Genomic DNA, 26,798 nt, shown 5'->3' on the forward strand with positions numbered 1-26,798 from the left:
AGAAGGACTCTGGCCCTCCAGGATCGTGTTTGGACACCCCTGATCTAAGATGATTGGACAAATCCTGGATCTTTTAAACTTGATAACTGATCTCTGGCTAATTTGCAAATAAGATTAAAATGTCTGGATGAACTGATCTAAGGTTGCTGCATGTGTTGTGAAGGACAGATCTATCAATGCTTGAAAGCATGATCAGCAATGCAAAGATTGGCTCATGGCACAGCAGCGTGATGACATCATCTGATTTATATGCAATTATCCATGTGAGCAAATTCAAATAATATTTGTAAACTGTAAATTATCATACTTTAATCAATGGGGTTTATGCACAGTTAGTGTTTTTCCATTTCATAAGGTTCCTTTTACAGCATTGATGATGTAATGTAATTAACTGTGTTTCTATATAATACTGTATATAAATACTAATATTTGTTTCCTTATTTTTTTAGGTTAATGAAGAATTTTTTATATATATTTTCCCACAAAAGAGGAGCAGTTTATGGGTGCCATGCAGCAGGTATTTTTATTTTTATTTTGTTCATGTTCGTTGTGTATTATTATTTTATTAGGTAATATTACTAATTTCTACACTTTTGTTGCATCAGACCTTGCATTAAATCAGGTAGGAGATGAAAGATGTCGTCCTCTGTTGCTGGTGTATTTGTATGAAAAAGAGGAAGAGCTCATCCAGGAGTGCAATGTAAGTGTCTCAAACTGTTTCAGATACTTTTAGTTTTCATAAAACAGCATTTTATATTTTTGCAGTTTTACACAAAACGAAAATATAACACAAACTCTACATTGTTGAATGCACTATTGCTTATATAAATATGGTTTGTTTTTATAAACTTATTTCTTTGTACTGGGGAAATATAAATTTCTATCATCTAATTCCAAGTGAACAATAACCTATGTATAACTGAAAAGTTATACTCTTTGGTTTTTAATTATATCATTTCATTAACATCCCAGCTAGGATGGACATTTAATCTTTGTCTTTCTGACTACAGGCTAAGACAAAGTGATGCAAATGCTTTAAACGACTCTGTCTTTGTCTTCGGGTGTTGCTTTTATGCTACAGAAACCCTTTGTTGATTAACTTGTGTGGTCTTTAGCTGCGCCAGTTTTAAACACCTATGCTATGCTGACTCCAATACTGAATTTGCATGCTTTGTTTAGCTATATCCCCTCCTCCTAACAGGACAATATAGACAGGACATCTTTGGCTTAATTCAGACTCGTGATAAAACTTGCAGACTGCGGACCTCTACCAGGCTCCTGCAGACACATGGACATTCTAAAAGGCGTTGAATGACTGCAGATTAACCAACACGTCTCAATAAAGGAATTCTGCTTGTTTCGAGTCTCCTGGACTGGGTTCTCTCTACTTCACTCATTTATTTTTTTACAACAGTACAATAGTATACATTTTGTAAACACCCTGTCCATTATCAGTCAAAATACTAGTGTTATAGTGTAAATCAGCAATGTCTACTCAAACACTTTGAAGAATTACTGTTTACAGAGATACAAAGAAATGGTTTATTTCCTTAATGTGTTTCCTTAATGTGTTTTAGTAAACCTTAAACATTTTAAATTTAAAATTGCATAATTTCATAAAATAATCTTAATGTTTATTTTATAGTGTGGTAATGCAGAGAAAATTGCTGTCTGCCAGAGGGATCACCAACCATGTGGACTTCTGCATTGTCTTGGACGATGAGTAAGTCATGGCCAGTTTGGAAAATCTGGAATTGCTTAACTAGATTTATACACATGTTCCCTAAATTAAAATCACCCGAAAACAAACTTAACTGACACAAATTCACTGTTACAAACTTTTGGGGAATTTTCACATCATTGACTGATTGTGTTGCTAATATTTTGAGATACAGCTTTTATACTGGTTTTATATGTTGTGCAATTCTGTCAGAGTTTGTATAAAATGTGACTATTCCTACAAAAGAAAGTTGACAGAATTTTTTTTTTTCCATGACATGGATAAAGGATTTTTTTCAGTGCTTAACATTAATGTCAATTTTAAATAAATATTACATTATATTAATGAGTAATTTTTATTAATAGAGTAAATGACTAAAAGGTGGTTTATAAATTATAAAAGCACATTTTACTAATAATATTAAAATCATAATCTATCACTTAAAAACACCTAAGAATATTCACATGATTCTTTTAATTGTTTTTTGGTAAAAAAAAATAAATATGAGTAAATAGTTGTGGATTTGCTTAAATTATAAAAGCATATTCCACTAATAATACTAAAACACTCATCTAATACTCAAAAAATGTAGTAATTTTAACATGATTCATTTTAGTGTCTTTTGCTAAAAAAATCAAGTTTTCAAACTACTAATATGTGCAATAGCGTTACCACTATTTTTTAGTAATCAAAAATCGCTGTTTCAAGCTTATGTAGGCCTACAGTTAAAAATTCATGCTTAACTGAATAAGCAGTTAGTAAACACAAGTACATCTTGTTGAACATAATTTATTTTCATCACCAATTATCATAGTAGAACAGTTTCTCAAGCAGTTTGTGATGCATTTTGGAAACAGATTAATCTAAATTAATCCTGAATTTAATCTAGATTAATCTAGATAAAATATATATATAGTTTAAATACAGTAGGGTTACAGGAAAAGTTGATCTTTAGGGTCAGAGAACTCGTGCACTAGAAAAACAAATACACCTGCATATCAACCAGCTCTAATCTGCGCCTGTGGGTTTGTTTGACAGATAATATCATGAATGGTGTATAACCAAGCAGTGCAACGCAACATAATATAGTCAGATTACTTCTTGCTTGACCCAAAAAGACTTGATTAAAAAGTCAAGTCAAATCACAATCACAGCCCTGCCCGGTAGCATTTGTATCACCTGTTTCTAAAACTGGGTCAATAAAAGACATGTAGTGACTTTAAAATATCTCCGACTCGGGTCTGACAGAAGAGAGTGCCACATCCACTGGTGAAAAAAATAAATAAATAAATTATATATATATATATATATATATATATATATATATATATATATATATATATATATATATATATATATATATATATATATGTATATTTATATTTATATTTAAACAGCAGTTCTGTCACATACAGCAAGCAACAAGCAGAGATGCTACAGTTTGACAAATATTACTGTTGTTAGACAACAAAATTTTCTTCTGAATGTTCTTCTGCTTCTGCAAAATTGGCTTCTGCTGTTCTGACGTCAGCTGCAGGTGTGACTGCATGGCGGAAGAAACTAGTTCCTAATACAAAAGGGTTTTAGACTCTCTGTGTTTGATTATTTATATATATATATATATATATATATATATATATATATATATATATATATATATATATATATATATATATATATATATATATATTCTCTTTTTCCGCAAGCATTGTATATGTAATTTTTTTAGTTTAAAGGTGGATAAACCAAACAGGGCAAAATGGGATCAGATTGGTAAAATGGTCATCATGTGGGCAAGTCTTTTTAATCAAATCAGTTTACTTCAGCAAAGAGGAAAATATATTTTTAAAATAATATATTTCATTATATCTTTGCAACAGATCATCTCAAAATCTCAAGCACACACACGCAAACATATGTGCATCTTTCAATGAAGGTACCTTGTTTTATCAAAAAGGCATTTGATGAATTCCCTGGTGTCTGTTGCATTGGGGTAGTTAAGTTTTGTTTGGCAAAAAATATTTAGAGACCATAAAATAGCCTTTAAAATGGTTTAAACATATCAAATGTATCACAGGCTATTCAACTACCCACTGATAAAATAATTTTTACTGTAATAGAAAATTCAGCTTTCAGGTAAGGCTTCAGAAATGTTTGTTTTGACCACTGAGACTGCATGACTTAAACAAGAGCAACTTGTGTTTCCTGTAAGGTCACAGAATACAGTTCATGTGTAGCCACTGACCTTCAAGATTTAAAGCCAGATCACTAAACAACAGCTTGAATTAAATGCCACGACGAATGAAAGGTTATCCTTATTGTTATTCGTCATTATCTCTACCTTTAGTCAAACTTAAAAAAGAATGGATTTTGTGGAATTCAGAATGAATATGAAACGCATTAATTTTTTAATTAATTTTTTTTTTTTTTTTATTAATCGTTAGATTTGTTTTTCAGGTAAACACACAAGAGAATTTAAAAATGCCTTAGATATCAATACTTGTGTATAGAAAATGCTTTGAATACTTTGAAGAGTTAAGTCCACTGAAAGGTCATTTGGCAATCTGGAAACCAGATAGAGTTTTATCTTCTTTGAAGCACTTACAAAAAATGCATGCTTCCCAGATAAACCTGCAGTGCCAGACTGCAACTGACATTGTTATTCAACCAGAGAAAGCAGAACTAAACGTGGATGGCAATCATGACCTGTAAGTTAATGAGGCGCAGCATGAGTTACAATTTAGGGAATGTCTGACTGTTGCTGTCTCTGCTAATGATGCTTGTCCTCCTGCAATTAGATGGCATGGTTAAATTACTAAGTGTGACGTGTATTGGTCTAATATATTACATAATATACCAGTGTTCTAAAGTACTGCAGGAAAGCCACAAGCCACGATATATGAGCAATATCACATGAGTAGAAGTGCAATATGGCTGTATATTGGTCGCTGTATATGTGGGTGGAGTAATACAAAAGAGTGAGGAGGCTGTACAGCAGTTTTTGCAGAATATAGTACGGCTATCAGCCAAGACCCAGATTCAAGAACCAGACAGAACTGTTGTATGTATAAATATATATTGAATGTTCATTTATTTTCTTTTTGTCTTAGTCCCTTTAATATTAATCTGTGGTCACCACAGCAGAATGTACCGCGCAACTTATCCAGCATATTTTTTTACACAGCGTATGCCCTTCCAGCTGCAATCCATCACTGTGAAACATCCATACACACTCATTCACACACACTATGGACAATTTAGCTTACCCAGTTCACTTATAGCACATGTGTTTGGACTTGTGGGGGAAACTAGAGAACCCGGAGAAAACCCACACAAACACATGGAGAACATGCAAAATCTTGCTAATATTGGGTTCGGAAATGCATACATTAGAATCAACAAGATGGCGGAAACATTCCTTACAGATTCATACTAGCATGATGGAATCACACATTTGCTCCATATTTGTCAGGTTTACACTCATATTACACATTAGTGAATCTCCTTTGCCACCACATACCAAAGGTGCTCTAGTAGATTGAGGTATTGTATGAGCGGTTGTGATTGTTTGAGCTTTGTGGAATTTTGTATGAGATAATGAAGGTCATAATCAGCCAGCCTTTTTCCAGCTTCTAAACACACATCACATCAAACTTTGAAGCATAACTCTATTCCAGAAAGCCAGTTTAAGTTACTTTCCTATTAACCCTGAACTCTTGGTTAATTAACCTTAACCTGCTTGAGGTATTTCGTTTCCTAAAGTGTTCCTGAGAATATGTTTTTTCAACTCAGATTACTGTTTGTCAACCTTGAACACAAAATACATTCTAAACAGAACACCAAAAAAAAAAAAAAAAACCCTCTACTTTTTTCTTCGCATTTTGGTTAATTACATTATTATTGCCTCCCCCTATTGGTAGCTGTGCCTTATTTTATAGTCTTGATCTTAAATTAGTTTATATTGTTTATAGAGAACAATAATTTTACTGTTTGTTACTAATTACACATTACATTACATAATAAATGTATAGATTTATATGAATGGTTGGTTTTGCTTTCACATTTGTTAAAAGGTGAGATATGTTTCTCTTGCGTTGGATAATACTAAAACATTGCGTACGGACAAAGCTGTAAATGTGGTTACGCAGTTAAAAAATCTTACGCATAAATCCAAGCATATTCTCTTTGTACATTTGAATTAATGTGAAATTTAGCACACCTGCATGAGCGCAAAACCCCTCCCTGCCTCCTCCCCCGTATAAATAGGGTAATGACTCCACTTTGCCAAAACTGAACAAAATGCAATGGCAAACGAAAGTAGAGAAACTTCACAGAATGAGAATTGGAGGTGCTCCTATTGGACGTAGACTGGAGTTATTTGCAAGTCTGTCCTCTGGAATTAATAACAAAAAAAAAAAAATAGATTGGGAGAGTTTAGCTGACGCAGTTAAAGCAGTGGGGGCAGATCATCGCACTGAGAGTAAATTAAAAAAGTAATGGTCCGATGTAAAGGTGCAGGTTGTGTGTGAGTGCAAAACGCGCCAAAGCCCGAAACTGAAAGCGAGACGTGACTTTTAAGGGGCTGTTTCATATGAATTTATTAATCATTCTTACTAATCAGTAAACGCAAACTGCCGTAGTTTATTAAAGACGAGAACTCCTCTCAACACGACAGCTGAGCGGCTTCAGCAAACCTCCTCATTCCTGCAGCACGAGAGCTTATGATTGTTTTTGAGCGTTAAAAGTGGCGGATCTGTTCGGCGAAATATTTGACTGTGTGTCACCACATCCCTAAGGACTGTTTGGCGAAATATTTGACTGCATGTCACTGCATAATAAACGACTGAAACGATATAACTAGAGAAATCTCTACTGCTGAGTGACAGCGCTTCTCACTGAACAGGGCAGCAGCGATGACGAAATCGTGCCGAGGCCCATTTGTGGTGTGAGTGCGGGCCGTAGGGGGAGACAGGAGGGGGCACAAGCGTGCTTTGGCCCGGTTCGAGGCAACTGTACCTAGTGTGAGTACGGCCTGAGTGCGAGAATGGGCATCATTGTATCTGTGCTCTTGGTCAGTTTGTGGGTTGTTGAGGGGGGTTAACAGCCATGTCTTTAATTGATAACTACGGTCTCCTGTTATGCAGTTAAATAATTTGGCTCAATAAAATAAATTAAAATAAAAAAAAACTAAGCTGGAATAATATCTTTAAATACATCACTTACCAAGAAACCACTCATCATGCACCCTGCCACCTTGGAGCCTCCTCGCTGTATATCTGTCCAAATTTGGACAGATTAATCATGTGAGGCAAGCATCCTAATAGTCAAGACGCTTTGCCACCACATTTCATATCAATACATTTAAAACAAATATTGCCTGGTTAGGTAAACCATATAAAATGAATGTGTGGTACAGACATAAGAACCTCTGAATCTCTTACCTGCCTCTTAGTCCATATGGATAGGTAAATTAGGCAAGGGTCATTTTTTTCCCTCAAGGTAAAAATTACATCAGTATTTATGAAAATGATATTCATTCATATCGATCTCACAAAAAAGGAAACAAACAAATAAAAAATATATATATAAAAACTCTCAAAATAGCTAAATAGTTTGTTTCATTTGATTTAATAAATTATTTTTATCAGGAGTGGCTACAGATAAACGTCCGAAGCCAAATCAATATTGTTTAATGTAAGTGAAAATAATAATTTGCTTAATATTTTAAAGTAAACAGTCTATAAAAATTGTATGCATTGTTTTTATATACTAATTTGAAAGCGAATATTTAAATATTTGGAATAAAAAGTTCTAAAAATATATGCAAAATGTGAAAAGCATATCGTAACCACTACAGTGAATCTAATAAAAACGCAAAGTAACCTAACCACTGTTTTCTCTTGAATAAAGAAATGACACATGCAAACCTAAAACAGAAACACTGAGCCAGAGGTAGGATATATGAGGGATCTGAAATGAAAAAGCGTAAAAAACCTTGTTAACCTCCACTGGACCGCCGGGTGCACTGAGATTTGATGCTTCTTGACAGCTTTAAAGAGACAGGATTATTCACACAGTTCATTCAGGGGAAAAATTCTTGCAGTAAGAGTAGGACGTTTGCACATTGTTGCTTCTTTGTCAGTTTCACATCAATTAATATTTGTAAAAAAAAAATATATATATATATATTTTGTTTAATTCATAGGATAAGGTTTTCATTTGATGGAAGCTTGTCTGATTCATTTTTATTGTCAAGGGGATTCAGTTGAGGCCATTGTTGACTCATCAGACCTTGCCTGCAGCAATGTCTCTCTATGACACTTGTGTTACCAGGGTTTATGTTTCAAAGATTTCTATGTTGTATGCAGTTTTCTGTTCGGTAACTGTTTTTAGATGCCACATGCGACTGGTATGTATGGCTAATTGTTTTATTATTAATATTTTCTCACATTTCAGAATGATATCGCAAGACATTAAAATATGGGATTTATGCATAAAATATCAAATTATCATCACTGGGTTAACGTATTTCTGTTAGACAAATGCTCATCAAGGGTAACATGTCATTAATTTAATTTAAATTAAGATTTTTTTTTTTTTTTTTCCAGAAGCTCTACTTCTGCTAACTGTTTAGGTTAAAACTGACATTGAGGACTACAATTTTCTAGTTTAAAATATATGAAAATATTATTTATGTCTTTGATGCAAAGCTAACGCAACTGTTATTAAAGTGTCACATGATCCTTAGAAATAATTATAAATGTCTGCTCAACAAACACTAATTAATGCCAATAACTGGGGTGATAACTAAATTAACATTAAGGATGCATGGAATTGAGTGAGGTGTAGGAAATGACAATGTTCTTATAAGTTGTGATATATACCGCGTTCCTGCTTTGCCAGTCACACAGACACACACACACACAAACACACACACACACACACACACACACACACACACACACACACACACACACATATATATATATATATATATATATATATATATATATATATATATATATATATATATATATATATATATATATATATATATATTAGGGCTGTCAAAAAATGTACTTATTAATCACACTCTTTTGTAATTAATCATGATTAATTGTAAAAAGCCATATTTATTACAGAAATAAAAACACAGGCATGTTAGTGCCATTTGAATTTCAAAACAATCAATGCCAATAACATACAAAAGTGATTTTCATGTTGGATTCTAACTGGACTACAAAACAAAATCCAAAACACAGGCACTGCAAATATGGAAATTGGAAAATTGTTAAGAGTTGTTAAGACAGTCCAGTCTATTGACATCATCAGGGGACAATGTGGCCCTTTTCTTTTAAAGCATGTGACCTGAGAGTCTCCAGCAGAATTATTAAATAAGCATATGAATTTCGGTGCCTAATTTCGAGCCCACTGATGCTGCGACAAGTACGTAAGAAGCACTTTGGTCATGCCATCTCTAAACATTTCATTCTAAACAGCTTTGAGGGATACAGACACCATCAGCAATGTTAGGAGTTTGCTTTTGTTGCTAGGAAACGCACACACGCACAAATACATAGACACACACAACTTGCGCGGTGAGCGACTCCCTTAAGATTCATTAACATGCATGATCGTGTTTTACAAATTTGCCTAAACTAAGCATTCTAAAGTATGACTGAAACACGTCAAATTTAACTAAACATTTGAGGGTGCATGGAATCAACTTAAAGGGAGAGGAATGGGCTGTCTTTGACAGCTTGTGACATCATCTGGCACTTTCACTGAGTACATTTAAATGGACATAAATATTCCGCTTTTATGATTAAGATAATACTGGTTAAGAGTCTGTAAGCAGCGATTTTTGATTACCTTAAAGGCTGACCCAAGTCATGAAATGCAGAGGTTTTTCTTTGTTTACCATGCAGTATCAAATTCCATTAAAACAACACTCTTCCAGCAGTCCTTCATATTTTTATCTTAAAATCATTTATTTTTATTTTAATAATTTTCACGGGGCATGAATAATATGTTGCTGAATAAAAGTGAACTGCTGAACTGCAGTTGAAGTCTAAAGATATAAAATAAAACACCTGAAATTGCATGAAATTCTGGAGAAAATGCTGGATAGCCTGGTGATGCGACATTAATTGTTTTATACTCAACCTTTCCTTCTTAAAGTGCGTCCTTGGTCTTATCCATATTTCTTTTCATGTTAAACACACTTTGGACACAACAGGAAATAAAAAATTGCAACTGCGCTAATTGCATTAATTTTTTTAAAAAGCGTTAAATATTTCAAATTAATACCATGCGTTAACGGGCTAACTTTTGACAGCAGTACTATATATACAGTTGAAGTCAGAATTATTAGCCCCCTTTGATTTATTTATTTTTTTTAAATATTTCCCAAATGATGTTTATCAGAGCAAGGAAATTTTTACAGTATGTCTAATAATATTTTTTCTTATGGAAAATATTCCTTATTTGTTTTATTTTGGCTAGAATATGAAGTTTTAAATATTTTAAATGCCATTTTGAAGACAAAATTATTAGCCCCTTAAGGCTATATATTTTTTCGATAGTCTACAGAACAAACCATTGTTATACAATAACTTGCCTAATTACCCTTACCTGCCTAGTTAACCTAATCAACCTAGTTAAGCCTTTAAATGTCACTTTAAGCTGTATAGAAGTGTCTTGAAAATATCTAGTCAAACATTATTTACTGTCATCATGGCAAAGATAAAATAAATCAGTTATTAGAAATGAGTTATTAAAACTATTATGTTTAGAAATGTGTTAAAATAATCTTCTCTCAGCTAAACAGAAATTGTGGAATAAAAATTTAACAGGGGTGTTAATAATTTAGAGGGGCTAATAATTCTGACTTCAACTGTATATATATATATATATATATATATATATATATATATATATATATATATATATATATATATATATATATATATGTGTGTGTGTGTGTGTGTGTGTGTCTGTGTGTCTGTGTGTGCAACCCTGATTAAAATAAGAGGATACTTAATTATTCCAAACATTTGGCTGATACTGTAAATAGTAAATGAATAATGAATTCTTATCTCTCAGACATTAAGTGATTTTAATTAATTGCTGCTTGCTGAGTGACATTTTAATTAGTATTTCATTTCTGTCTGGACTGAATATTTAATTATGACACAGAGCACATCTGATGTTTCCTCCTAGATCAAACAGCTTAAAATGTAACAGGAACTATTTGTTATTTCATTGTAGTTTTTGAGTGACAGCAACACTTCCTTGAGCCACCCAACTGCCTTGTTAACTTAGGGTTTAGCTTGTCACAGATCAGTGTTTCTGACAGTCCCTGCCTCCTCACACAGGAATTATCAATCAAGTAGGTCCTATAGAAGGTCAGTTGTGTCAGGACCAATTGCACTGCACCCTCCTGACTAGACACTCTCCATAACCCATAACAGAAATAAAATTGGACAAGGTGTGCCAGAACCTTGCTGGTGTGGCTTAAGTCTTCTCATCAAACTTATCTGCATAATTACAGTGAAAGTATTTAGCATTTCCATTAGGTTGCAATTAGGTTTGCTTTTCTCTTTCAGCTGCAGCTATAGTTACATCAAGCGTGTTTTCTTGAATTAATAAAACTAAATAATGTTATAACTATCTATCTAAACATATGGCATAAAAATATACAAATGTTAGTTTGTCTGGTGTGTTTTGTACCTCACCTTTCACCGTGTTAATGTTGAAGTTAGTTGGCCAGATTCAGTATTTATGATCAAGGAGTTAAGGAGGAGTCTGAAGTAAAAACAACAACAACAACAACAAAAACAACAACAACAACAAAAAGTAAATTATTAAATTCAAGGGAGAAGGTTCGAGGTTAAAGAAGTAACCCTTCGTTCCCCGAGGAGGGGAACGGCAATGCTATAGGTGGATTTGATCTAGGAAAATCCACATATGGGAGAATTTGGTTCAGAAGTCTCTTGTCTGAAAGAGAATTGAACGGGCCAATGAAAGCCAATGAATTGGCAGCGTAGGCTTGCGCAGATGTGCTTCATTGCCAATTATCCCAGCATATAAGCACACGTGGAGCGAGCAAACGCCATCCTTTTAAGCTGAAGAGACTTGCTAACAGCTAAGGGACAGTCATTATGGCAATGGAATATAGCATTTCCGTTTCCCTCCTCGGGGAACAAAGGGTTACTTCTGTAACCTCGAATGTTCCCTTTCGGGTAGGGAACTCCAATGCTAGAGGTGGATTTGATCTAGGAAAATTCACGTATGGGAGAACTATGGAAAACGCCATAATGACTGCACCTTACCAACGCCTCCGATGAGAGGATAGTCAAGCAAGCGTGACGCACCCACATGATGGGAGGGGTGGTCCTCCAACATGTCCCTGGCCTTAACCTATCCCACTTCAAAGGAAGTTTTACGGATTGGCTATATTTTTTGGGAGTCGCTAGCGTCTAGATAATTCTAGGAATTATGACAGTACGTTGGGAAGCGTGCCATTCCGATAGGGAGGACGCTGCGGAGACCATCCGCACCCAATGGGGGAAACAAGATGGCAATACATATGGACTAGCTCTAAAAAGGGGGAGTGCGCATAAGAAGGTGGTTAGCGTATAGGGAAGACACGGGTCCACCCAAAATGGGGACTAAACCATGGCGGAATAGGTATATGGGATCGCCTAGTGGGGATCATGCATAGCAGGCACCTATACCCAAAACACGGGCTGACCAGTGGGCAGACCTACAACGTAGTGGGCCAGCAAGTGACTCCTCCGCTGAGTCAGTGCTGGGGGCCATGGAGGAATCTGCAGGGCTCACCTGAACTTACTGACAGATAAGAAGGTACACATCTCTCTGTGTTAGGCAAAAATGGCACCGCAAGCGTGTTACAACACCCTACCGAGTTGTTTTCTCAATCACCAAAGGGTTACCTAATACCCTTGAGAAAACCGGCTCCACTCCCAGATTGTAAAACCTAGCAAATGTGTTGGGTGTCGCCCAGCCCGCAGCTCTACAGATGTCTGTTAGAGAGGCACCGCGTGCACGCGCCCAAGAGCATGCAACGCTCTGAGTGGAGTGCGCACGCACTCCCGGGGGACACGGCTCATCTCTGCTCAAATAAGCAATTGAAATGGCCTCCACAATCCAGTGGGATAATATTTGTTTGGATACGGCACTTCCCTGCTGCCGACCGCCATAACAGACAAAGAGCTGCTCAGATGATCTAAAGTACTGAGTACGGTCCACACAGATGTGCAGAGCGCGAACTGGACAGAGTAAGGAAAGGGCTGGGTCTGCCTCTTCCGGGGGCAGTGCTTGCAGGTTTACTACCTGGTCTCTGAAGGGAGTGGTAGGAACCTTGGGCACATAACCCGGACGGGGTCTCAGGATAATGTGAGAATAATCCGGCCCGAATTCCAGGCACGAGTCACTGACCAAAAATGCCTCCAGGTCCCCGACCCACTTAATGAAGGCCAATGCGACAGGCAGAGCTGTCTTCAGGGACAGAAATATTAAGGGTACTGATTCGAGTGGCTCAAAGGGATCTGTACGCAAGCTCGTGAGGATGAGGTTGAGATCTTAAGAGTGGATGAGAGGGGGGCGAGTTGGATTAATTCGCCTGGCGCCTCTGAGGAACCGGATGATGAGGTTGTGCTTTCCCACGGTGCCGCCAACTACTGCGTCATGATAAGCGGAGATGGCAGAAAAGTAAACCTTGAGAGTGGAGGGCGACAGCCTGCTCTCCAGTTTCTCTTGAAGGAAAGAGAGCACTACACTGATCTGGCAGGTTCGTGGGGTCTTCTCTGCGAGAGATACACCATTCAGTGAATAGACTCCACTTCAGGGCGTAGGCGCGCCTCGTGGAGGGGGCTCTAGCCTGAATGATGGTATCAACCACCGCAGACGGTAGGGTCCACACGTGGAGGTTCCAGAGATCGGGGCGAGGGTGCCAGGCGGTGCCCTGTCCCTGAGAGAGTAGGTCCTCTCTCAAAGGGATCCGCCAGGGGAGGGCCGTCACGAGGAGGGAGAGCTTTGATATCCAGTTCCGGTTGGGCCAGAGGGGCGCAACTAGCAGAACCTGCTCCTCGTCCTCCCTGATCTTGCACAATAACTGTGCGAGCAGGCACACTGGGAGAAACACATACTTGCGTATGCCCCGAGGCCAGCTGTGGGCCAGTGCATCTGTGCCGAGAGAGCCCTCGGTCAGGGAAAGGAACAACTGGCAATGAGCATTCTTGGGGGAAGCAAACAGCAAACGCGCCCATATCAGCTGGACAGACTCGCGGTGGAGTCTCCATTCTCCAGAGTGTATTTGCTGCCATGAGAGCACATCGGCTGCACGGTTGAGCATACCTGGGATGTGAATGGCGCGCAGCAACTTCAGCCGTGGGTGACTCCAGAGGAGCAGACGGCGGACGAGCTGAGACATGTGGCCAGAGCGCATACCCCCCATGCAGTTGATATACGCTGCCGCCGCCGTACTGTCCGTCCTGACCAGCACGTGTTGCTGTTCCAACACCGGAGAAAAGCGGTGAAGAGCAAGGAACACTGCCAACAGCTCTAGGTGATTGATATGCCAATGCAGCTGGGCACCTTTCCATAGGCCGCAGCTGCATGCCCGCGACACACGGCTCTCCAGCCCATGTTGGAAGCATCTGTTAAGACAACAAAATGACTGGACGCCTGTCCCAGAGGCACGCCGTCCTGCAGGAATGAGGGGTCGTTCCAAGGGCTGAGGGTGCGGCGACACAGCCCAGTGACAGAGACTCAGTGTGTGCCCACATGCCATGCGCGTCTTGGGACTCGATCGTGAAGCCAGTGCTGAGGTGGTCTCATATGGAGCAATCCGAGCGGCGTGACGGCCGCAGCGAATGCCATATGCCCCAGAAGCCTCTAAAGTATTTCAGTGGGACCACTATTTTGCTGTCGAGCTCCCTCAGACAGTTCACCAACAAGCGAGCGCACTCTCCGGAGAGGGGCGCTACCATGGTGACGGAGTCCAGCTCCATCCCGAGAAAAGAGATCCTCTGCACAGGGGCGAGTTTGCTCTTTTCTCGGTTGACCTGCAACCCCAACAGGCAGAGGTGCCGGAGCACCTTGTCTCTGTGCATAGTCAATTGCTCCTGCGAGTGGGCTAAATCAACCAGTCGTCGAGATAATTAAGTATGCGGATGCCCGCGAGCCGAAGGGGCGCTAAGGCACCCCAGAGACAGAGAGAGCCCGAAGGGGAGGACCTTGTATTGCCACGCTCGACCAGAAACTGGCGGTGGCGAGGAAGAGCGGAGACATGGAAATATGCGTCCATCAGGTCTAATGCTGCAGACCAACCCAGAGGATTAACGCACCGGAGGATGCGCTTCTGCGTGAGCATTCTGAACGGCAGCTTGTGCAGCCAACGGCTCAAAACATGCAGATCTGGGATTGACTGTGACCCACTGCTCTTTTAAGCAAGATGAAGTGCGGGCTGTGAAACCCGCTCTCCATCTCGGCTGGAGGGAGCGGCTCGATTGCATCCTTCGCCAGGAGGACAGCAATCTCCTCTCAAAAGACAGGGGCAGACAGGGGGTGGACCCTGGTGAAATACACGCCCGTGAACTTGGGGGGCCACTTCGCGAAATGAATCGCGTAACCAAGTCTGATTGTGCGTATGACCCACCGCGAGGGGCTGGCCCGCGCTAATCAGGCAGGCAGAGCCCTCGTTAATGGAGTCATCGCTAAAATTGCTGACGTACCAGCAGTGAGGCAGCGCGGAGTGGGTGTGCTGATCCGGGAAGCACGAGGGTCCCGCGGAAGAGCTGGAGGAGAGCGATTCACTTTGGCTCCGTACCCCTGACTCCAGAGAGGGGGCTCGAGGGTTGGGGGAAAAGAAACCGTCCCCCCAGCGCTTGTGAGCCACTGGCGGAGCGCACTGAACCTGCGAGCTAGAGAGCACAGTATCTCAGACTTGCAGATTTCGGGCTTTCACATCCGGGGAAGTGGAAAAGTGCTCTTTCATAGATGTTTTCATGGCAGTAAAAAGTGCCATTGGAAATGGGGCCCTGCCCTCCAGCGGGGAAAGAGCAAGTTCCCTCTTCTCCAGATGACCTGTCCCAGGGGCGCTTCGAGGTCCGTTTCCGGACTTTGCGGCGTTCTGGGCAGGGGGCTGCCTGCTTCCGAGGTGCTCGACGCGCCCGCTTCGCCAGAAGCGTGTGCGGGGGCGGTGCAGCTCTCGTAGGTGGGCGCCTTCGGCGAGGAGCAGATATGGATGGTACGGCGGGCGGAGCGGGCTTGGGGTCCCGCCAAAGGAGACATCACCCATCAGACTGCACTCTCACTGCTTCGAATTCCTGGGTGAATTCGCAGACGGTGTCGCCAAACAGGCCAGCTTGGGATATGGGGGAGTCAAGAAAGTGGACTTTGTCAACTTTGCGCATATCAACCAAGTTTTAGTCAGAGGTGGCGCTCCTGGACCACTAATGTGGACATCGTCCTCCCCAACGCACACGCAGCGAACTTAGTAGTCCGAAGAGCTTAGTCGGCTGCGGTGCGAAGCTCATAAGCCTGGGTTGGACCCACCCTCGTGCAGCTCAGCCAGCGTCTGCACTTGGTAGCGCTGCTAGGTGGCTATCGCATGCAAGGCGGAAGCAGCCTGGCCAGCAGCCTGGCCCGCAGCCTTGTAAGCTCTAGCTCAGAGGGAGGCAGATAACTTACTGGCTTTGGATGGGAGACGAGGCGGACCCTGCCAAGAAGAGGCGCCGCGCGGATTGACCGTCATCGCGCACTCAACCTGAGGAATCTCCACATACCCCTTGGCCGCTCCACCGTCAAGAGTGGTCAGGTTGGATGGACACGCAGCACGAGCAGAAAAAAGTGCCCTTCAAGTCCGCGTGAGTCTACTGTGCACCTCCGGGAAGAAGGGGACGCCCCTCTAGTCGGTCCGGCCGCGGAGCTGGGGGATAAACCATCTCCAACTCACGGAAGCACGGATAACATGTCCGTTTTAGGATCCGTTTTGACAGCGCTCACCTGCCCGCAGGGGGCGAGCGGGTCTAGATCATCATCGGACAATGAAAGCCCACCCTCCGATGCCGCAGTGGACGTCTGGTCTCCGGTATCATCGAGCGTAAGGGCTACCATCTGTTAGACTTGGATGGAGTGGGAGGTCCGCGGGCCCGTGGGTGACAGATTATCTCTCGCTGAAACCCTTAGATCTGCCCGAGTGCCCGCTGCAGAGCAGGAGACAACTGGGGTGGTTTGCACTTTTGCAAAGGCTAGCCGCAATCTTTACTGCGCAACAGTCATGGCATCGCAATGACGACATGAACTGCCCGCGAGCAGCGCATTAACATGCTGGAGCATGTAACGCAGTGCCCGTGCCCATCATCCGAGGACAGAAAACCACCGCATCCAGAAACGCACAGTCAGAGCGCTATCCTGAAAAGGATGTGGTGCACGACTGTGTTGCTCTCTTTGTGAAGTTTGCAACTTTATACGCACCGCTCTGGAGGACCGGACCCAAAGAACGCCAGGCAAGGGAGAAACCCAGCTCGACCGTCTGCCGCTGCATGTACACACTGTGGACCGGGAGAATGCTCTCGTTCGCTCGGAATCGCTGGATCACAGCAAGAGGAACCCTCATCGACTCGATCAGAAAGTCTCTGAAGCAAAAAGGATGGCGTTTGCTCGCTCCACTTGTGCTTATATGCTGGGATAATTGGCAATGAAGCACACCTGCGCAAGCCTACGCTGCCAATTCATTGGCTTTCATTGGCCCATTCAATACTCTTTCAGACAGCTCTTTCAGAGCTTCTGAACCGAATCCTCCCATACGTGGATTTTAATAGATCAAATCCACCTATAGCATTGGAGTTTCCCACCCGAAGGGGAACACAAAGACGCTGGCTGTAATTTTGTTAGTTTTTGTAGCAGTTTGTATGTGTCCATCTTAAGTTTCACTTTTTCTTTGTGGAATGAGAAAACAGAAAAGCCCACTGTCCCCTACATGTATGGAGAAACGTACACTTCAAGTGTACAACTGTAGAATGAGAGTCCTTCGCCTAGGTGAATGGGTTCAAGTATCAGAGGTTTTGAGGGATGGAACACCAAATTGACAGGTGACTTGGTGCAGCAGCAACGCAGTCATGGCATTAGTTCATTGTGCCGCATTTTCACTGTCGAGCCAGTGTGAGTCACGGCTTTTATTGGGCCAGGCCAGGCCAGGCCAAACGCCCGGGAGGATTGCGTTTTGTCACGTTTCTACTGTCGGTCTAGTAGCTTTAAGCGCGTCATGCAAATCCCACCCTAAGAACGTCCCCCGAGTCAAACGTCACACAACCTACCCAGTTCAGTGGGAATTAGGTAGATAAAGCATACAATCGCATCATCATGAGAGCAATAAAATTAAGACCACCAACACAAACAAATGACACACTGTATTTTGTTGCGCTCAGCAGCTTTTCACTAATAAAGCTCTACATTTAAAATATATATATATATTAAATATGTACCACATCATATAAAAACATAAACATTTGTTTGAGGACAGAGAACACATTTTGTATTTACAGTTTTTTCCAATGCGTTTGTAAAGCGGCGCTGCACAGGGCTGGGTGACAGAAAAGAAGGTAGTTTCTGCTTTCACTCACCCAAAAATGCTTGTTAGTGGAGGGAGCAGAGCTGCTGGATTTACAACTTGTTTTTATCAACTTCTCCTGATTTACATAAAAGTAAGTAGCTGTTTAACTTGGACAGGAATAGAGTAAATGTTTTAGTTACCTAGACAGTATGTATCTTACGTGAATAACGCACATTGACAGATTGTGTGTAAAATATTTACAGCCATCTTCATAGACATCAGAGTGTGTTTCTACAAACTATTAATGTTATTATGATGTAATGTGCAAAAAAATCTGAAACCTAAAATAAGTATTACTTGTTTGAAAATAATGATAAATTGGTATTTATAACCAGCACAGTGTGTCACTTTATATGGCACGGCACAAGCCATTGTGGTAAAAAGATTTAAGTTAGGTAGCTGATCACATGATGCACTGAACTCTCTAATATCATTGTTGTGATTGTACATGTCAAACAGTTAAAGAAGAACAGTATCTATTCTTCACACTGTGATAATAACCATTAATTTAGTGCAATTGCTCTACTGAACCTTTCATGTCCTCTGGTATATGAGAAACAGTCCTAAATGATGATCTGCATTGCGGGTGATGTGCTGCATACTGTCTTGATCATGCTTCTAAAATTAGTTAGTTAGAAAAATTACTAAAGTTAGAAAAAAGGTGACAGGTAAGTAAATTGTCAAAGGATAGTTGTTGGTGAACTGTATCCCTTTAGTTTTTGCCTTGTAATAACATCTACATTTATGTAATTTAAAAAATAATCTCCCAATTTTCAACAGAGAAGTAACAGCTATCTTGTGAGATTGGACAACTTATTTGATTGGCTGTTAAAGGCATATCTCTTTATATGAGTAGACTAATAGGCTGCATTAATCACAGCAAACAGAACTTGGAACACATCTCAAAATGACAGTAAAATGAATGCAAGTAAAATGAATGCTATTATCCAAGGTCGACATAGTTACTTGGATTCTTTCCATATCCAGACCAGATGGTTGTTGGGCACTTAGGATGACCTCAATGCAGTCCTCATGGTCAGAAAGGACACTGATAAGTAAAACCTACAAGACTATTTATCTGCAAAGACCTCAGTGATGCTGGGAACACTCACTTTCCCTACTTGCACCTGCAACTTTTCTGACAAAGGCTCATGCTCATGGCCAGGAAAAAAAGTCTCCAACTGAACCTGTTTTGTCTGCTTTTCCCAATTTCCTTCAGTTAATGGAGTTTGGGCTTTTTGGAGCTTTTGCCATTTGGCTTGCTTGGCTGGGGTTGGTTAGGTTGCCCTTCATAGGATCCTCTTTAAAAGTGCATATTGTCAAGTCAAGTCAAGTCACTGTTATTTCTATAGCGCTTTATAAAATACATAACAGGAAAATAATAACTTGTGCGACATTTTTACAATATCTTGAAACGAAACATAATAATATTTCAATTTAAATATGATTTATTGTATTATTGTTTTTCATCGAATCAAGAACTTAACTAGCATTCTACTACTATTGTGATGCATTTGTGTTATATATGTTCCACAATTATTGCAATTTATTATATGACTTTTATTATTTGCCAATTGTGGCAAGCTGCCTAGTGCTAGTTCAGCATTACAATGTAGACAATCCCTTAATCTAATTACTCAAGAACATGTGCTGACTGTCAGCACTTAAATCTATCCCAAACTATGGGATTTAAGGAGGAAAAAAAAACAAGCAAATGTGACCAACGTTTGCCCTTGTTCCGCACATACAAGTGGCTAATGATTTGCACCTCGTTCCCTGGATGCATGGACTATTCTCCAAGCACATATGCAATGACTTTCATAAGTCATGGACTCAAACAATACCACTTGTCTCCACATTAAAGGTATTTACACTGTTGCACATTTCAATAAATCACCCTGCAGGAAATTTGTACTGTTGTGTCTCATGTAATCACTGACCACACCACAACTGGTGGAGAATGTGGACAAACACCTGCTGATATTTGTTGCATTCTATTGCAGAAGACAAACTACTCTCTCCGGACAGAGGACAGCGGCCATGAAAGATATCATCACTCACCAGCAGCAGTTTGCAAAGCACTTTTTGGCAAGGCTATAGATAACTAAACAGATGGTTGAGAGTCTGTGAAAAGCCACTGCTCGGGCACCCCTTCTCGAACTCCTTGTGATGGCACCTCCAGCTTCTGCAAAATGTTGGTTATGATGCTTTCAATTGAGAGCAACAAGGTTAATGTGCCTCAAACAAAACTGGTTGTCCTTTGGAGACCCAACTGCTAACTGCTGCCCATGTTGCTGAGAAGTGATTCTAGTAGTGAGTAGTGATTAATTGTTTCTGCTGAATCCTACCACTCTAGTCGAACTGGTACAGTCAATAGAGCATTGTTTGCACAAGATGCTGAAGGGTAAATTAAAATGCAATTCTGAACGGTTAACCTAGAATGAGGATGCGCAGTCTTGTTGGTGTCCTGCAGAGTTGAGTTCCAACCCTAATCAAACACATCTGCTATAGCTTTCTAGTGATCTTAAAGACATTTCCAAATAGAGTTTTCAGGTGTTGATTAGTGTTGGAGCAAAACTCTGTTGAACAGTAGCCCTCCTTACCCAAGTTTGTCCATCCCTGACCTAGACTTTCAATAAAGGAGAGCACCTTGTGGCCAGTGGCAAGCAGTGGCCCCCAGACCAGGGGCCTCATGTACGAAGACTTGCGTGGAAATCTTACTAAAACATTGCGTACGCACAAAGCTGTAAATGTGCGTACGCAGAAAAAATTTCAGATGTATGAAACACTGCGTACGCCGAATCTCACGCATATTCTTTTGTACATCTGAATGAACGTGAAACTGAGCGCAACATGCACGAGCACAAAACCCCTTCCTGCCTCCTCCCCCGTATGAATATGCTAATGACTATGCTAATGGAAAAACCCAACGAAAAAGCAATGGCAAAAGCAAGCAAAAAGAGAAACTTTGAACAGAATGTGAATTGGAGGTGCTGCTTTCGGAGGTAGACCGGAGAAAAGCGGTGTTATTTGCAAGTTTGTTCTCCGGAATTAACAACAAAAGAAAAAAATTGAGTGGGAGAGTTTAGCTGATGCGGTTAACTCAGTCGGGTCTGAACATATCGCACTGAGTGAATTAAAAAAAAAAGAAATAGTGTGGTTTATATCTGTAAACTGTTGAAGAACGCTAAACAGTCTCAGTGGCGCGCTCGTAAGACGCATGTGATCATGAATTGATACGTTCGAGCATGAATTCGGCTCGAATCCAGCGTCTGATTAACTCTTTCTTGGTTTTTCCCCCGCTACATATCAGATTTTGCCAACTATTTATCACGAGAAAGACAAGTAGGAATCATCAATAAGTTCATATCAATAAGCATCATATTTTATTTGCACATTTATTGAATGGAAATGTTTCTGATTCACACATGCAAATTCATCTTCAGTTCAGATAGTGTCTTTATAGCAATGTGCGTGCGGTAGATCGCTCAGATTACATTGGCAAAACAGGCGACTGCTGCAAATTGTGCTTAAATGTTTAGCTGGTCAAATGTATGGTATGGAAACCTTATATACCTGCTGAACCCGTCTCATACAGCTGCCATTGCAAGGCTCAGACACTTTGTAGAGAGGAATTTAACACAACTGCCTCTAGGAGTCGCCAATGGAAATAAAACAGACACGCACAAAAAATGTGCGTACGCCTGCCAGAAAGCTGCCGTGAAGGTGCGCACATTCCCACGTTCAGTTCATTGTTAGTAAATCCAAACGTGAGCGATTCTGAGCGTGAAACCTGGCGTACGCAAAGTTTTTGTGCGTACGCAGCGTTGATACATGAGGCCCCAGCTGATTAGCTTGAGCTGCTATCTCCTGAAGTCCATGACTGGTAAACTGGCTGCATCATACATCATGCTTCACAAGCACCATGCGTATCTTTGAAAAGGCTTTAATGGTGACTCTGGATTCTTGCAATTCGACCACTCCATTACAGACCAATATGGTGAGACTCTGACCAGATGGAAAACACACAATTGCACTTACCTGGTTCACAACTATACCGTAAGTGTGCCATGTAGAAAAAAATATCTCAGCACAGCTCAGTTCCTGGTCACTGGAAGTGGGTGTTGTTTTGAATCTGCCTGTACCTGTTCTGCTGAGAAGGGACTGACTAGAAATTAAGCAGCTGTATGCTACTTTAATGCATCTGGCCAATGTGTGGAAGAACTGCAGCTAATGCCAGGCATGCGATAGTGAGCTAGTCATCGAAAGTGACAGTGCAGTCATTTTTCAGCTGACAAATTTGTTTAAGTAATGTATTGCCTCTTCCTACACTGCTAGAAACTCTTCAGGCAGGGAAAGCAGCAAGAGAATGACTCAATCAGGAAGTGTTGGGCTCAAGTTTCAGTGGTATACTTTATCATACAGAATGGTCATTTTGTGGATATGTTCAAAAACTATTCAGTATTAGTCAGACCAATATCCTTCAACATAAGGTAAGGACTCCTGCTTGTGTTATGATTTGGCAGCATAAAGTCCAAACTAAATCCAATCAAACTTACAGGATTTAAGGAGAAAATAAGCAAATGGTGAGTTTCGACATCATATACATCTGTCTAAGATCTGCACACAGATACAAGTAGTTGAACAAGTACCTGCTCCTCACTCCTTCACCACTATCACCACCACACCACACCATGACTTTCACTCCACACACTGTTCATCCTTATGAAACAACTTTCACACAATCTGCATTAAAGAAGAAATGAACATGACTTAACATGCTCCACGTCACTAACTCTGGAATATATTGAACATCCATATAGAGTGTTGTGAAACTGCTAAACCTTATCTAAACCAAGTTGGATTTTTATATCTACTCAAAACACTTTTCATTGATCTACATTGTGATATTTTCTGATTTTTTTTTAACTATTGTTACATCTTGTACATATCATTTTGCTCTACATAACCTGTAAAAATTACAAGTACATGCATAAACCCTATACGAGTTTTTTATATTATTTCATGTACATTGGCTATAAAGATACAACTGAGGGAAGGAGAAAAGCAGTATGTGGCTCTGCCAAAAGAGTCACTCTGGTACAAAAAAAAAAAAGAGTGGTGTGAATCATGTTTACATAAATTGCAAATGCCTTTCAGCTTTACAATCATGTTCCAAGTAGTCAATCAGTCGTGTTTTGAAAGACTGTCCTTGTGGATAATCAAAACTCTGCTTTGCACATAGACAAAACAGGGAGAATCAAGGGATAGGAAAGAGAGTGTTGCCCAAAATCAATTTCACACGAATCTGTTTATTTATTTATTTTTTTTCACTCCATAGCCCTGTCAATGCTTGATGTACAGCAAGTAAAATAAGCATTGAACATGTTACAATCTTTCCTGGTAAATACATTTCGAAAAGTGCTGCTGACATGAAACTGACATATTTTGGTGAAACATACAGTATATACATATGAACCAAATATTGACAGTTATTTGGGTATTTTTTCATGAACTCTGAGCTATAGCTCTTATTTTCTATTGGGTTCAATTTGAGTGATTGGCTGGGTCATTCTAGCAGCTTTTTTCTTCTGAAGCCAGTTGAGAGTTTCCTGGCTGTGTTTGGGATCAATTAAAGTTTTTATTATTAAAGCAAAACAAAGTCGAAAATCACATAGCCTGTGTGAGAAAGTGAAAAGTGGTCTCCCCACCCCCACTTAAGTATGGCTTAGGTGTAACTGACTTTTTGACACAGTGTCGGGTCCTGAAGCGCAAGTGTTTTAAACACTGCACTAAATCATGATCCAAAACACCCAATACACAAGACTAAGGTGATTCAAGACATAAGGCTTGTCTCAGTTTTGCCAGAACACATCTTGATGATCCCCTGGAAAAGCAATGTGTGTGTGTGTGTGTGTGTGTGTGTGCGCGCGTGCGTGTGTGTGTGTGTGTGTGTGTGTATGGGGTGGGGATGAAGGGCGCGGTGATTAATTATGACTATTTGATTTTTATATCAATAAATTGGTGTTATCTGTCTTTCATTGTACAGTATGAGCATTAATGTCACAATAGTAATCAGTAACTAACTAATGTGGGGAGTTTTATGTGTTTATAATGAGCAACATGTTTGCTTATACAAATACATTTTCTTCTTTTAAGTCAGTGAAAGAATCAGATCATCTCACCTCTCAGAGCTGCTGCTTGCAATACATTTAAAGTTCCTCCCATGTTTTGCATGCACTACTTTTATTTCTTGGATTTTTTTAGGTCAAAAAGGTTGGATGCTCAATCTTAAAAATAAACTGGACTACATTTCTGTGTCACCCTATGTCTAATCTTTCATCTAATCATTTTTACATGCATATACAGTTAAAGTCAGAATTATTAGCCGCCCTGAATTATTAGTCTCCCTGTTTATTTTTTTCCCCAACTTATGTTTAATGGAGAGCAGATTTTTTTAAACACATTTCTAAACATTATAGTTTTAAAACCTCATTTCTAATAACTGATTTCTTTTATCTTTGCCATGATGACAGTAAATAACATTTGACTAGATATTTTTCAAGACACTTCTATACAGCTTAAAGTGACATTTAAAGGCTTAACTAGGTTAATTAGGTTAACTAGGCAGGTTTGGGTAATTAGGCAAGTTATTGTACAATGATGGTTTGTTCTATAGACTATCGAAAAAATATATATAGCTAAAAGGGGCTAATAATTATGATCTTAAAATGGTGTTTAAAAAATTAATAACTGCTTTTATTCTAGCCGAAATAAAACAAAAAATCAACAGACATACCGAAAATGTCCTTGCTCTGTTAAACATCAATTATGAAATATTTAAAAAATGTAAAAAAATAAAAGGGGGGTTAATAATTCTGACTTAAATCGTATACTTTTATTTTATGTTGTATCCCTACACATATATCAATACACTTGTTTTGATGTTATAAATCAGCTGTCTGCATTATTCTAAATATTAACTGACAGAAACTTACACATTCCCTGTATTTATCAACATTTTCTATTGATCACAATTGGAGACTTAGACACAACTCCTATATATACAGTAAGCAATAAAAGAGTACCATTCACCTCAAACTATAGAAGGGCATGTTATTTCCAGTTTCTGGATCATTAGTAGTCATACTTGGCCAATTTGTCTTGAGTTATTTCAACTTGATCACTGAATCAGTTCTTAACAACCAGATCATTCCAATACATGAATGAATGCAATTAGGGAATAAATTCAAAGTGTTATTAAAATAATGGTCTCAAAGTATGCCTCATGGTAAGTCATACAGTATATTGCCAATAGAAATTTAAATAATTAATCTTCTAAAGAAATCTTCTTAACACCTAACATAATGGGATACATTATCTTTCTTATTCTTTAGTGTACCATTATTACAAAGACAGTCTGTATTATACATATTATATATTCACTATATAAAGATTATATATTCATGTGGGAGGGGGGGGGTCGATGACTAATAACTTCTTATTACTAAATTCAGATAAAACTGAAGGTCACTTTATTTTGATGATCCGTTTGTTTCAGTGCATCTACATGTCAACTAATTCTCATTAGATTATAAATAGACTGTTAGGTTGGGATTACGATTGGGGTTAGTGTACGTTGGCAAGTACTTGCAAAGTTTCTTATAGTCAGTTAAAAGTCTGTTGAAGGAGTAGTATCAACAGATTTTAAGCAGACATTCTACTTATACTCAAATGGACCATCAAAATAAAGTGTTATCAAATTGAAATCTTAATTATTGAACCCAAAAATCTCACACTCAAAAATTTCACAACACTTTCTAACCCTTGATGGATTATTAGTTCAATCTTCATCTTCAATGAAAAAATATTCATATTAAAAATGTTGCCAAACTTCGACATATGCTATCAGTGTAACGAAGGGGCTGACACTGAGGGATCCATTTGCAGTATATTTAATAAACACAGATTAATAAAGACAAGCATACAGATGTAATGCGTGTGTAAACTCACATCAAACACAATAGTGTTACGTAGAAGGGTTGGCGGCAGGTAACCACAGTATGAATGGTTCAGGCATGGGTCTGAGGCAGGCGGCGAATATCAAGGTCGGTGTTCAGGCTAGAGTTCAAGGCAGGCAGCTTGGATCAAAGTCGGTAATTAGACAGAGGTACAAGGCAGGCTGAGTGTTTGTGTGCTGCTTATAAGCGTGAGCATGGGGGATCAAGTGGATGCGCTTCAGGTGTGCAAGCTATCAGTGTAAGTGGATGACGTAATGGTTAATAGTCCAGGGATGGTGACCTCTGCTGGCCAGCGATGGGAATGACTGGGACCGAGTCGGTGACAGAGCCCTCCTCCTGTGAACGGCTTCTGAAGTGAGGGGCGCCACGACGCCGGGGTCTACCACGGGGGCGAGGGGCTGGCATTTCCGGGTGC

The 26,798-nt window shown here is 39.9% G+C and overlaps 1 long non-coding RNA gene across 1 annotated transcript; it reads left to right on the forward strand.

The window, feature by feature from the left end:
* LOC141379054 (uncharacterized) lies at positions 1-24,685 on the forward strand. The gene is made up of 5 exons (XR_015516618.1): positions 1-263; positions 450-517; positions 606-700; positions 1,646-1,723; positions 20,366-24,685. It is a non-coding gene; the product is annotated as an uncharacterized LOC141379054 (long non-coding RNA).
* Positions 24,686-26,798: the final 2,113 nt, after the last annotated feature.

This window comes from Danio rerio, chromosome 19, assembly GCF_052040795.2.
Source record: "Danio rerio strain M-AB ecotype USA chromosome 19, GRCz13ab, whole genome shotgun sequence".
Lineage (NCBI taxonomy): Eukaryota > Metazoa > Chordata > Actinopteri > Cypriniformes > Danionidae > Danio > Danio rerio.